The sequence below is a fragment of the Lactuca saligna genome, chromosome 8, assembly GCF_052625555.1.
Source record: "Lactuca saligna cultivar CGN05327 chromosome 8, ASM5262555v1, whole genome shotgun sequence".
Classification (NCBI taxonomy): Eukaryota; Viridiplantae; Streptophyta; class Magnoliopsida; order Asterales; family Asteraceae; genus Lactuca; species Lactuca saligna.
This window is the reverse complement of record NC_136424.1, coordinates 202,983,535-202,999,341: the sequence shown is the minus strand read 5'-3', so window position 1 is coordinate 202,999,341 and position 15,807 is coordinate 202,983,535.

Genomic DNA, 15,807 nt, shown 5'->3' with positions numbered 1-15,807 from the left:
TAGTGTAGTCACTTAAACATAGAGTCGGAGTACATATCATATTTCCTAACGACCTACTAAGATAAGTCTATCCCTAACCGCGATGAGCTGCGTCTGGAGGTGGTGCCGAGGATGTGGATGCTCCCTGAAGACGAGCCACCAAGCGTTCTGCGTCCCGAAGTCGAGACTCCCACCGAACCTGCCTCATGTGAAACTCTCGAAGGACGTCACGCGTCTCCTGCTCCGCACGCTCGAACCTAGTCCTTAACTGGCGCACCTGATCAGCAGTGTCATGGGCAAGGTCGCCCGTATTCCGCAACCGTTTCACCATGACTGGAAGGGCTCGATCAGCCGGTCCTCCGTCTCTCAGGTCAAAGAACTCGCGTGACATGCCGTACGGGGGTCGCTGTCCCTGCTGTCTGCTCCATCTCCAAAGATCAATACCCCAGGGCGGTGTAGGACCAGTGGGGTCTACACGATAGGCAGGCACCCTGATCGGGTAAGAGGGGTTGATGACTTCGGACTCCGCATCCGAATCACCCCCTTCACTATCATCAGCATCCTCCTCGAGGCTTCCTTCATCTTCCTCTGATTCGGCAGGCTCGCCATCAACTTCGGCCTCTGGTTCCCCGTCAGATTCCTCTTCGGGGTCTTCCTCGGGCTCCTCCTCAGGCTCTTCCTCGGGCTCCTCCTTTAGCCATCCGTTGTTCCCCTGGTTAGGGAAGTAGGGGTCTCCATGGTGATGAAAACCAGCCATGCGGTCTGCGAGAGTGCGTAATTATGCTAACGTTATTCCTAGGATGCTACAATTGTCGCATAGATCAAGTAGGCGTTCTCTTTTCGGTGGTAGGGGTATAGTTTTAGATTCCCTAGCTATCCTGATCTCATCAGGACGTGTGTTAGTTATACTTTGGAGAGAGTGTAGTTGATCAGGCTACATCCACTCGTTGGTACCACTAAGAACAATCCTGAATTAACCGAGACACTAGTATTATTTTTGTTTGGTTCGGCGTTATGTTCCTATTCCTAATGCAAGCAAGGGTGTTTTATTTACTTGTTTTGTTCAGAGTTATGTTAGTCCCTCTTTTTGGTTTATAGTTGCATATCAATGTGTGGCTAGATATGCTAGTTCACTATAAACAAAGCTCTGATACCAACCTGTCACACCCCCGAACCAGACGGCGGAAACGTCCGGGGGCTGTTGTGACTCAATTGAATACCATCACAATGAATATACATGAAACATAACATCATACATCACCAAGCATTGGAATGATACAACTGGTAGCGTTTACATCCATTACATTGTTTCAAAATATTACATTCTCAAAAGTAACTGTTCGATACTAATTAAACCACAACAAAACGTCATAGAGTACAATTCATCCTTCACTTTATCTGTTACCTGAGAATACAAGTATTTTGAAAAACGTCAACATATGAAATGTTGGTGAGTTCATAAGTAGTGTTTGAAATCCAATGTTTTGTATTGTTTCGAAAACCACCAGAAAATCCGATATTTTCTAAAAATAGAATAGCGTAAAAATATGTGAAGATCCGTGAGTATGCTTGTTTGAATTCTACAGATGTAAGCGTAAGAGTTGTGAAATTCGACATGTAGTTCATAAGTGTACTTATTGAAAACCCTAGGAAAACCCAACGTTTTCCTATCACTTTGCTTTACTTAGTTTGTGTACTGTTATTTCGTTACGTTAGAGGTGTTTGTTGAGCTCCGGAGGCATTGAGTATACAGTGGGTGGTGAATTGTTGTAACGTCCGTTAATGAAAACGTCCAATCGACAACCATACTAGTGATCCCTTAGGCGTCAATCGCACTTATTCACACAACTCAATCCTCCCGGACTTGTGTAGTCCCATGACCGAAGGGAAGAAGAGAAGGTGCGAAACCCTCGGTATTTCCCTGCGTCGTTCAAGACCATTGCAATTGCGAAGGGCCCGAAGCCCATCTCGCAATCGTGAGTTCCCGACTTTACTAGCAGCACTGAAGGACCCTTGGGGACCAGCAGCATGTTTGCCATTGAAAGTCCTTTTACACGCGGTCGAGTCGTATTAGACCCAACTACATGTAAGCAAGTGTCCTTTGGGCCTAAAGATCATGTCATCGGGCTAGCTAGGCTCGACAAGCATGATTTGCAACTTTTGGGCCTAAGGAGTGTACATCGACGTATTGAGTAATTCCACGAGAGTAAAGAGTTCCAAGAGTTCCATATGTGTATTGAGCGTTGTAGTGTTAGTAGTTTTGGATTTGTTGTTGATTCGAGACCGAATCAATTCGTTTGATAACGATTGTTGGTGATATTGTGTATTTTAATTCATCGAGAGTCGTAGTGTCAATCTTTGTTCACAACGAGTGTATTGAATTATCATTGAAAATTTTCTGTTTACAACCCCTCTTTATTTTGTAAACTTACTTTTTCACCCCTTTAGGTAAAATAATTTCCGGTTTAGTCCTTAAACCATTTTTCTTGACATTTTAACACCAAAAATTATTGAAATTAATATTTTTCAGCATATTTTTCATTGAAAACAGTTTAAGTCCCTGAAATTGCAGTTTTCTCGGTTATAACCCCTCTTTTTTTGCAATTTTTACGTTTTTGGCCCAAATTGGAAAATTTTTGCAACTTTGGTCCTTTTTAAATTTGAAAAGCATTTTAAACCTTTGAAAAGTACTTGTAACACTAGTAGTCCATTGTTTTACAGAAAAACACAGTTTTGGCCCTCCAAAACAGAAAATTTCGCATAATGGGCCCTATTGGGCCGAAATTGTCATTTTTAGCCCATTAAGCTTGGAATTTATGTTTTTAATCCTCCAAATAGTATATTTTCAGAAAATACATTATGGAAACTGTTTTGACTCATCTCACCCATCAGATTTCGAAATATTTCATTTTAGGCCCTTCAACTTTGTATTTTTAACATTTTATGTCAAAAAAAAAGAGTTTTTAGCCCAAAATAAGTGTTGTCAAGCCATTTGGCTAGTTTTCTTGGTATACTTTGCATGTAGTAGTATATTTTATGCTAGTATAAAATATATCTCGGTTTTTAGCAATTCATAACTAGATCTAGCATCAAAATCATACAAAACATACATATAAGCATAGAAATCAACCAAAACATACACATAATGATGGATCTACACCTTTGCTTGTATTCTCCCCCACAAAAACTTATAAAAACTGAAAATAAGGGGGTATGAAGCTCACCTTAGGATGTAGTTTCGGTTTTTGGAGAGAAGATGGAAGAAAAATGAAGTGATTTTTGGCCTTAGCACCCTTTGATGAAGATTTCGACCTCTAGGATGCAAGATCACAAGAGTGAATGAATTTAGAAGAGATTTTAATGAAGTAGAGGGAGTTAGATCATAATTTAAACATTAACTTACCTTAGATGGTGAATTTCTTTAGGATGATTCTTATGCTTCAAGCCAAATTTTCGAGACTTTTGAATGGAGAGGGTGGATGATTCTTGAGTAATTTAGAGAGAGTTTGTGAAGTGTGTGTGTGTGGGGGTTACTCTCGGCCGAAACAAGAAGGGAGAAGGAGAGAAAGAAGAAAAGACCTTGAGGTGATGTTTGCATGGAAGAATGAGAATGCATGGATTTTTGAAGGGTAATGCTTAGATATCCTCCATACAAAGATGATGTGTCATGCAAGAGTCAACTCCTCCCTTTTATTTGGGCTTGGGCCGAGAATGGTGGGGGAAAAGAGAATGTTAGGGCCTTAAATGCTTAAGCCCAATTTTAATGGTTAAGTTGAGTGATTTTTTTTTGGTCCAAATAAATATAAAGGTGATTTTTATGACTTGTTAGGGTCAAATTAGGTTAATTATGGTTCATAGTCATTAATTTATTTCATTCTAGGCCCAATGTGGCCCAAAATGTTGAAATAAATTGATGTGGGTCCAATTTGAGCCCATTAAAGGGTTCTAAGCCCATGATAGTCAAATTGGAAGCTTATTGGTCCATTTAGGTCCAATAAGGAAGTCCTAGTCCAAAATGGACCTAATCAAGAACTTCTAGGGTTTCCAATTGCTTGATGTAGTAAATTGGGGTTTAGTTTTCCATTGAGTAAGCATCATACATGCTTTTGAGTTTTTGAATTCAACATTTACTTGAGTATAGTGATTACAAGACACAAAATTTCTAGTTGTGACAATATGGGACACGATTCATGATGTCTCACATAAAGACTAAACCAGTCTTTTGCTATAACATTTCCATTTCTATTTGCCAAGTTCTCATAGTTCAGATTATGGAAAGGGATGCCGTAATCATAATCGAATTTTAGAACGCAAATAATGGACCCATATACAGAATTTCCTTATGTTGAGCCATTCCAACATGAAATTCATATATATTTCCTTGACTAAATGATTAAAGCCTCACAATCTAAGCTTATAGATTTGAGATGAAGTATAATTTCCTCTCCCTTAATTATAGCAAAACAACTTTTTCAACCCCTGCAACCTCACGAATTGAAACTTTTTGTTTTCTATAATTAACATTGCTAACTTGCAATACTTATCATAATTATCATGCTCCCACTAACATGATGATTATTAGCATAACACTTATGCTCCCACTAGCTTTGACATGTACTCAGATATCAGCTGGACTTCTAGAAATCAATACTTTATTGACTTTCTTACCAAAGTTCAGATTTCTGATACTAGATTGTTTTGATAAGACTTTATCAAAAACATACACCTTCCCTTAGATAGCACACTTGTGTGTCTAAACAATTATGAAGAGGGATGCCGTAATCATAATGGTTAGACCTTTTTGCCACTTCTCACAAGTCCAGGTTAGTGTGCCGGTAAACCACACACGCTCCACTAACGACTTTGAGAATGCAAATATCACAATTGCTATCTAGCTAAAATCTACTTAGTGAAAGTGTTTCCTCACCATCATTTTCATGAATCGGAGAGAAACCTTATGACACTTAGATTTAATGGTGTATGTGTTCTTATCCATGTGAATTTGTCAAAACCATAATCACAAGACAAAGATAATGACAAATCCAAAACCATATGGATTGAACTCAATCTTAATTTCTTGCCACCTGGCAGCTCAAGGGCCTGCCATTGCTTCCAAGTTGTTGTGCAACACATTGAGAACTCTAAGAACTCATATGCAAAGCCAACTTTAACTGAAATGAGCACAGAATATGTCAACACGATAGGTTATAAACCTCAAGTTGTGTGCTAGTGAGGAACTTCAGGTTTCATTCTTGATTAGCTCTTGAGACTTTCAAGACCTTTAAGACTCCCACTGTCCTCTTGACCTATAAGACTCCCTTGTCAAACATCCAAGAGATAGTGCGGATTCTAATCAAGACAAACACTTCACACAATTGGCCTAAGTTGGTCTTTGTTTTATCCAAAACATCACAACTTACCAATTTCAAATGTACAAGAGTAGGAAACTTTTACTCTTAGATTTGACACGTGTTTTAAACCTTCTTAAAGACATGTCACTCAAATTACAATCTTGGAGTATGACTCTAAGACTTGTATTGGAACGAAGTATGACTCATCTTCTTGATTTAACCATTTCAACAATTCAAGATCCCTTCTTCTTAGTCATAAGAATGCACTAAGACTTCCTTAGAGAACAAATTTTGATATGGTTTCTTAATCATTAAGATGATCACAAAACTGATACTAAAGTACTCTCCCATCTTTTCAGATTTGAGAAACTTTTATCCTTCTGCCTAATTTGATTCTTCTTATTCGCTTTGCCTTACATTGGAACCTTTTCCAATGTCTCAGAGTTACACTTAAGCTTGTAAGTATAATCATATTTACTGATCTTTAGTAAACTATGACGAATAGCCTTATATCTTTTGTGGTGGACTTAATCAGTGCACATGACTATGTACTCGATCCCTTAGTCCATTACTTGACTCACACATCCATGTGAACAAGTAATTAGTCTTAATTTTTCCAATACTTGAAAGTTCTCATTCATCATGCTATACAACTTGCATGATTCCAAGTCCCGGTCCAATTGAGACTTTGGATGATGAAATCTTTCCTTATTTGGTAAATTTAGACATTACCACAAATGAAGGAATCAATTTCGTATTTCCACTCTTGCTATTAATGGAATCATATAAGCAACAATTTTTCCTCAAATGCCATTGTAAGGATATTTTAAAATAAATAAAATCAATTTTTTTTTGTTATTTTAAAAACTATGCGGAAAAACTTATCCTTACAATCCATATGAAAACTTGTTGTTATCTATTCCTAAGCAATACCTCATAACTCCTGAGAAGTAGCTCAAGAATCCGATCTTCAAACTACGCGATAGAAATCCATCTATTCGATCAGATTCAACATATTCTTTCTTTAAGTTCCTTTTTTTTTCTTTGATTCTTAAAACATTACCATGTGACCCAGTCACATCATGTATCAGGAATCTCAAAATAGAAACTTAACAGAGTTAGATAGTGGACTTTACCTGAAGTAGAGTCAAACTTATTGACTTTAACATCCTTAGGTGAGTTTGGCAGCTTCACAACTAATGACCCTTCCTTTGGCAATATAAACATATGGACCCTTTGATAATGGTACACGGGACAATCACAAACTTAGCTTTTCTCTTTACCATTTGGTCAACCTAGTTGACTATGGTCAATCCCTTTCCTTAGGAAGAGAATGCTTTTTCTGTATTTCCAGTGTCACCTTGTCAATGTCCATAAAGTTTTAGGAAGTTGATCTTAGCAAATGGATAAGATCATTAAGGGTCTTGTCATAGTCTATTTCATAGATGTTCCGAAAGAACTCACTATGTGACTTAGAAAGTGATTGAACCACCAACTTTCTCAAGACTTTGACACACAACTCTCCCGGCTTGTCAATATGTGATTACATCTCCAAGATGTGACCATATCTAGACCTTGCCTTGCCAATAGGGCTTGAGTGACCTTAAACATTTCAAGAACTTGTGGGTTAGGGAGAATAATTGCAGGAGGAGAAAGAAGTATGATATCCATGGGACATCATCTTCATTAGGAAAGCTTGTTTCAAGAGATTTGGGAAGATCATAAATGTCTAAACCATACATGTTTTGGGAGATATTCAAGATAGTTGATATTAAAGTCCTTAATATGACACCCAATATGAAATATTAAGGCTAGGACCCATCAAACTATTTTATAACTTAGAAGAGGTATGCCGTAATCCAAGCTAAAAACAATTTGAAGGTAGGTGAATGACGATTCACCAATTTCCACCAAGATAAACGAAATGTATTATTAGGTTTTAATTGGTTTTGAAACTCCTAGATATTTTGAGATTCATTGAACTGTTCAATGGCATGTTTCAATATCGAGTGTGCCCTTCAGGTTTTGTGACTGGGATGCCGAGGATCACAAAACAAGGTGTGAAGTAACCATGCAAATTACTTGGTACCCTTAAGTGTTTACCCCTCAATCGATGTGCCAGTAAACCACACACGCTCCATCGATACTATGATAAACATTAAGTTACCCTTTGCCTACCTTGTTAAATACGAGTTAGTGTGCCGGTTAACCACACGCGCTCCACTAACCGACTCAAACAAAGTGCAAAGTGTAATTTCATGGATTAGCACCTTATTCACATTTTCCTAAGTAACTAAGATTGGGTATTATTAAGAGTTTAGTTACTTAGTATTTATCATTAATACTTTTAATGAAGGCAGAATTATAGTCCTGTCAAACCCGTTCGGCTAACGACCCTCCACCAGTCAAGCAAGCGGTGGGTGAGAGTGGACACCCATTAAGTTGCCATTTTATAGGCAACAACCTTATACCCACCTTATAGACCGGCTTCGTGAATGAGGCGTACTAGCGGTAAGACCGACTTTACTCTTATACATATATATATATTATTAACTTATAATATTATAAAGTATAAGGGTTGAATTTTATCTTTTAAAATTCTAAGGGCTAACTTGGAATTAAAGTATTCATAAGAGAAAACTTTACAAATTCCAAAACTTGAGGGCAAGTTTTGAAACTATTCAAAACTAATTAATTCCATAACTTATGTGTTTAAAGTAGTTTTAATCCAAAAGCTCTTCAAGTTCCATAACTTATGGAAGACTTTAAACTAATAAAAGAATTAATTTTTTTCTTTATTTTTTATAACTTATGGAATTAATTAAGGTTACATTATTTTTTTATTTATTTAATGAAGAGACTCTTGGTCCTCCATAACTTGAGGACAAATTATGGAGTCATAACTCCAATTAATTAGAACTAGACTCTTCATTTTTGTAACCTTTGCCAATTTTATGAGTTTTATGAGTCTTTAATGTGACTCTTCATGTAACTTGAGGACAAGTTACACAAACACATTTTAGAATCAACTCTTAGATTAATTTGGATTGAAAACAACTTTTTCACTCAACTTTTCTATTAATCTAAGCAACTCATAAGAACAAGATAATTCAAATCAAACTTTTTCATGTAATTAGTCTAACCTTTAAACTAATACAAAACATGAATCTATTGACAAGTATCTTTGAAATTGGATTAGCATGAACATTACCACAACAAAAAACAAGTTTATAAGTTCAAAAACAACTTAGGGTAATGTTCCTAGTCCATTTCTAGCCAAAAACCTCGAAAATATGTTGTCTGGGGTCCAACTCGTCGAGTGCATGAACACAACTCAGCGAGTTGGATGCATTTTTCCTTGGACTCGTCGAGTCCCTTCATGGACTCGGCAAGTCTTCTGGGCTGACAGCATCAAAACTCGATTTTACAGCTTCTATTGCAGGTATAACAAGAAAACAAGCCTAGGCTCTGATACCACTGTTGGGTTATGAGCATTCTAACACTCCTAAGTGTACATGCAACCCTAAATACCTTGGATCTATGTTTTCTCTATTATACATGCAAATATGAACATCCAAGGTATTATCCTAATCTAGCATACAAAACTATCAATATAACAAGATAGAATACATACCTCTTTGATGTAGAATGTTTTCATGAAGCTTGAGTGCCTAGTGCCCCAAGTGTGACACCTCAAATGTTTCACAATCATCAAAACACTTAGAATAACTTAGAGAGAATTCTACACTTCATGAAATCGGCTAGCCCTCTTCAAGAATAATACTAGTGTCTCTAGTGGCCGATTTTCCTCAATAATAAGATACTTATATAGTTATACAATTAGGGTAAACCCTAATTGTCATGACTTTCCATTTCCTTGGATCCATGGGTTCAAATACACCATGGAGCATCCATGGAGCATCATATGGGTTTTGGCCCAACTAGATAATCCATGGAGCATTAGCCCACTATACAAGTATGGGTGATTTACACAATCAACCCATATATTTAATTAGTCTTCTTTTGATCACTCAATTAATTCTAGATTAATTCTTGATCAATACTAATTAAATAATCTCATTATTCTTATTATTAATATACTAGAACTTATAATATACTAATAACCATAAGTGTCTTATTTCTCTCATTTAGTCTATCTAAGTGCATGATGGTATGCAACCCAAATGGACCATGCCGGGTCGGGTCAAGTCTTACCAATTATAGTTATGGACTTAGACATTAATCCAACACTTATTTGCATGTATAATAGAGAAAACATAGATCCAAGGTATTTAGGGTTGCATGTACACTTAGGAGTGTTAGAATGCTCAAAACCCAACAGTGGTATCAGAGCCTAGGCTTGTTTTCTTGTTATACATGCAAAACTGCTTAAAAAATTGAAAGTGTTGCTGTTTGATCATCAAACTCGGCGAGTCCATCAAGGGACTCGGCGAGTCCATGCCTAAAAATTGATCAAAACGATGCAACTCGCCGAGTCGGTTCATGCACTCGACGAGTTGGACCCCAGACATCATATTTTCGAGGTTTTTGGCTAGAAATGGACTAGGAACATTACCCTAAGTTGTTTTTGAACTTATAAACTTATTTTTTTAATGTGGTAATGTTCATGCTAATCCATTTTCAAAGATAATTGTCAATAGATTCATGTTTTGTATTAGTTTAAGGTTTAGACTAATTACATGAAGAAGTTTGATATGAATTATCTTGTTGTTATGAGTTGCTTAGATTAATAGAAAAGTTAATTGAAATAGTTGCTTTCAATCCATTTTAATCTAAGAGTTGAGTATAAAATGTGTTTGTGTAACTTGTCCTCAAGTTACATGAAGAGTCACATTAAAGACTCATAAAACTCATAAAAGTTGGTAATGGTTACAAAATGAAGAGTCTTGTGTCATTGAATTTTTTTTTATGACTCCATAACTTGTCCTCAAGTTATGGAAGTTCAAGAGTCACTTCATTAAAGAGTAAAAGTGTAACCTTAATTAATTCCATAAGTTATAAAAAATAAAGAAAAGTTAATTCTTTTATTAGTTTAAAGTCTTCCATAAGTTATGGAACTTGAAGAGTTTTTTAGATTAAAGCTACTTTAAACACATAAGTTATGGAATTAATTAGTTTTGAATAGTTTCAAAACTTGCCCTCAAGTTTTGGAATTTGAAAAGTTTTCACTTATGAATACTTTAATTCCAAGTTAGCCTTTAGAATTTTAAAAGAGTTAAAATTCAACACTTATACTATTTATAACTTTAATGGTTAATTATTATATATATGTATAAGAATAAGTCGTTTTACCGTTAGTAGGCCTCATTCATGAAGCCGCTCTATAAGGTGGGTATAAGGTTGTTGCCTATAAAATGGCAACTTAATGGGTGTATACTCTCACCCACCGCTTGCTTGACTGGTGGAGGGTCGTTAGCCGAACGGGTAGGACAATGACTTTAAATTCTCCCTTCATTAAAAGTATTAATGATAAATACTAAGTAACTAAAATCTTAATAATTCCCAATCTTAGTTACTTTAGGAAAAATGTGAATTTGGTGCTAGCCCATGGAATTCACACTTTGTACCTTACCAAGTCGTTGGTGGAGCGTGTGTGGTTAACCGGCACACTAACTTGGACTAGTAAGGACCACGAAGGGTGACTTAATGTTTGTCATAGATCAATGGAGCGTGTGTGGTTAACCGGCACATTGATTAGGTGATAATATTAAGGGTACCAAGTGACTTGGTATGGTTATTCACACCTTGTTTTGTGATCCTCGGCATCCCAGTCACAAAATTTGAGAGGGCACACTCGAGATTGAAACATGCCATTGAAAAGTTCAATGAATCTCAAAAGATCTAGGAATTTCAAATCCAATTAAAACCTAATAAATTATTTCGTTTTTCATGGTGGAAATTGGTGAATCGTCATTCGCCTACCTTCAAATATTTTATAGCTTGGATTACGGCATCCCTCTTCCAAATTATAAAATATTGTGTTGGGTCCTAGCCTTAATATTTTATATTGGGTGTCATATTAAGGACTTTAAATCAACTATCTTGAATATCTCCCAAAACATGTCTGGTTTAGACATTTATGATCTTCCCAAATCTCTTGAAGATGATGTTCCTCAACATCATGCTTCACTTCCTCTATCTCCTCCAATTATTCTCCCTACCCCACAAGTTCTTGAAAAGTTTAAGGTCACTCGAGCCCTATTGGCAAGTAAAGGTCTTGGTGTGGTCACATCTTGAAGATGTAGTCACATATTAACAAGCCGGGAGAGTTGGGTGTCAAAGTCTTGAGAAAGTTGGTGGTTCAATCACTTTCTAAGTCACATAGTGAGTTCTTTTGGAACACCTATGGAAAAGACTATGACAAGACCCTTAATGATTTTATCTATTTGTTAAGATCAACTTCCTCAAAACTTGATGGACATTGACAATAGTGACACAGGAAATCCAGAAAAGCATTCTCTTCCCAATGGAAAGGGACCGGCCATAGTCAACTCGGTTGACCAAATGGTAAAGAGAAAAACTAAGTCTGTGATAGTCCCGTGTACCATTATCAAAGGGTCCATATGTTTATATTGCCAAAGAAAGGGGCATTGGTTGCAAAGCTGCCATAATTTACTTAAGGATGTTAAAGTCGATAAGTTTGACTCTACTTCAGGTAAAAGTCAACTATCTAACTCTGCTAAGTTTCTATTATGAGATTCTTGATACATGATGTGACTGGGTCACATGGTGATGTTTTAAGAATCAAAGAAAAGGTAAAGAAACTTAAAGAAAGAGTATGCTGAATCTGATCGCGTAGATGGATTTCTATCGCGTAGTTTGAAGATCGGATTCTTGAGCTACTTCTCAGGAGTTATAATATATTGCTTGTGAATAGATAACAACAAGGTTTTCATGTGGATTGTAAGGATGAGTTTTTCCGCAAAGTTTAAAAAAAAAGAAAAAAAAGGGTTTTAATTTTATTTATTTAAAAAAAAATATCCTTACAATGGCATCTGTGGAAAATTGTTGCTTATATGTTTCCAGTAATAGCAATATTGGAAAGTGGATTTGATTCTTTCATTTGTGGTAGTGTCTGAATTTACCAAATGAAGAAAGTTTTTCATCACCCAAGTTTCAATTGGACAGAAACTTGGAATCATACAAGTTGTATTGCATGATGAATGAGAATTTTCATCTTTGAAAAATTAAGACTAATCGTTTGATCACATGTATATGTGAGTCAATTGAAGGACTAAGGAATTAGGTACATTGGGTGTGCACTGATCAAGGTCCACCACAAAGATTGATTTGTCATGATTTACTAAAGATTAGTAAATATGATTATACTTATAAGGTTAAGTATAATTCTGTAACATTGGAAAGGTTCCAATGTATGGCAGAGCGAATAAGAAGAATCAAATTAGGCAGAAGGATAAAAGTTTCTCAAATCTGAAAAGATGGGAGAGTACTTTAGTATCAGTTTTATGATCATCTTAATGATTTAGAAACCATATCACAAATTCATACTCTAAGGACGTCTTAGTGCATTGTTGTGGCTAAGAAGAGAGGTCATGAATTGTTGGATTGGTTAAGATCAAGAAGATGAGTCATACTTCGTTCCAAAACAATTCTTAGAGTCATACTCCAAGATTGTAACATTGAGTGACATAAAGTAAGGTTTAAAACACTTATCAAATGTAGTGTGAAATGTTTCTACTCTTGTACATTTGAGATTGGTAAGTTGTGATGTCTTGGATGAGACAAAGACCAACTAATACCAATTGTGTGAAGTGTTAGTCTTGATAAGAATCCGCACTATCCCTTGAATATTTGTTTTGTCAAGGAATGGTTCTTGACTGGGGAAACTTATATGTCAAGGGGACAATGGGAGCCTTAAAGATCCTGAAAGAGTTTCAAGATTTAATCAAGAGTGAAACCTGTAATTTATCACTAGCACACGACTTAAGGTTTGCAACCTATCGTGTTGACATAATTCTTATTTCTGTACCTACTTAAAATAAATTGGATTTGCATGTGAGTTATCAGAGTTCAACTTGGAAGGATTGGTGGGCCTTGTGCTACCAAGGTGACAAGAAAGTAAGATTGAATAAGTTTAATCCATGTAAGGCTGAATTTGTCACTAACCTTATCTTGTGATTATGGTTTTGACAAATTCGCATGGATAGGAACTCATACACTATAAAATCTAAGTTTCATAAGGTTTCTCTCCGATTCATGAAAATGATGGTGAGGAAACGCTTTCACTAAGTAGATTTTACGTAGATAGCAATTGTGTTATTTGCATTTTCAAAAGTCGTTAGTGGAGCGCGTGTGGTTAAACGGCACGCTAACATGGACTTGTGAGAAATGGCAAATGCCTAAGCAATTGAGACTATGATTACGGCATCCCTTTTCATAGTTCTGAAAATTGTTTAGACACACATGTGAGCTATCTAAGAAAGGATGTATGAATCTAAATTTCAGAAGTCCAGCAGATTTCTGAAAATATGTCAGAGCTAGTGGGAGCATAAGTGTTATGCTGATAATCATCATGTTAGTGGGAGCATGATTATTATGATTAGTATTGCAAGCTAGCAATGTTAATTATAGAAAACAAAGTTTCAATCCATGAAGTTGCAAGGGTTGAAAAGTTGTTTTGCTATAATTAAGGGAGAGGAAATTATACTACATTTCAATTCTAAAGCTTAGATTGAGATTTTAATCATCTTTAGTCAAGAATATATATGAATTTTGTGTTGGAATGGTTCAACTTGAAGAAATTCTATATATATTGCGTTTTCAAATTCGATTATGATTACGGCATCCCTCTTCATAATTAAATTTTGGAAAACATGGCAAATAAAAATATTGTAGCAAAGGACTGGTCTAGTATCATGCCTTTATGTCAAACATCATGAATCGTATCCCATATGCTTCGGATATAGGATCGATTTCACGTGCTATAATATTCATCCTTTCTAAATTTTCCAAATGCTTTAGGCATTGAGAAGGGAAAAGTCTAGAAATGGATATGACTAAAGTGATTAAGCAATTGTCGAGGACAATCTGAGGTTTGCCAAAGATTGGTTGCTCAAGGACATTTGGAAGTATAGTGTTAATTTTAGCAGGACCATATTGACATAATCTGTAAGGAGGCAACTCTTGTTCAGAAATGATAGTCAAAATGGGATCTGGAAATGTTTCAAAGTTAGAAATTATTCAATCTATGTAAGATTAGGAAACTTAATGCAAGAAGGATGTTCCCAAGGAGCTGATCTCCTTTGGAATGCTCTGTAATGGTTGTTGTCAAGTCTTTCTGACTTCGTGCATAATCATTACAAGAGGATCAATGCATATAAGTTTAGAATCTAACAAATTTCAGTAAATGACATGAATTTGGAATTCTTGCATTTACAATAAGGATTTGGGATTGTGAAATGAGTATCAATGGAATCATGTTCAATTGATCTACATCACAATGTAAGGATCATAGACAAACATAGTGTGCATACTTGGGGTATGGCATAACTATTGTTTAGAAAACAAAGTGTACATGCTAGGAGCATGGGACGACTGTTGTTTTTATTCAAGTCTTAAGTTGATTATTTGAAACATTGAATAATGTGTAATCAATATGGTGATAAATAAAAGGTGGTTTTATTTATATTCAAAAGGGTTCTGAGACCATATTAGATTCGATTATTATTGTGTTTCACTTTGCATGTTTTGACTTCCAAAATAGCTAGGTTATTCTTTTCGAATGACTAAGTTATTTAAACACTCCACAGTCGTTCATATGTTGGAAGTAGGTATGAATCAAGACTGTCATGAATCGGGTTTGTAGATGGCTAAATGAGTTTAGTCATGGCAATGGTTGCTACAACATTCATGAGTGCTCATAAGTTATGAGTATTGGAATAAACCCACGCTCACTTGTATCACTTCATGGAATTTATCTCGAGTGATCGTGAGACGGTAATATCATATAAATCTTCAAACCTAGAGATATGAGTTATTACCTATGAGTTGGTTGTGCATTGATTGCACGTAAACGCATCAGTAACTTGATGTTATAAAATGTGCCTTTGTGTACAATTCAACAAGTAGTAGAACAAGCATATGAGTCGAAGTTTATCTATTCCTTCTAGAAATAGAAGCGATATCTGGGCCCCTCGATGATTTTGTTGGGACCTTTGTACCGGCCGGTCAGAACTGAATTGATGTGTTCGATTAAGTTCTTTGTCAAACAAATCGAAAATCGGAAAACAAACTGCTGGACAATAAGTATGACGTTGTTCCATGTATTTGTCTGGCTGATATCATGAGAACAGAGGATTATATGATCCCTTATCTAATGGACAAGTCATTAACAAGGTCAGAGTTCATCTACAAGGTCAGAGTTTGACAGAAGCTTTTGAGAGCTACGATTGCCAGTTGGTTCCTGAAGTCATACGCAATAATAGTTTTAGACTTA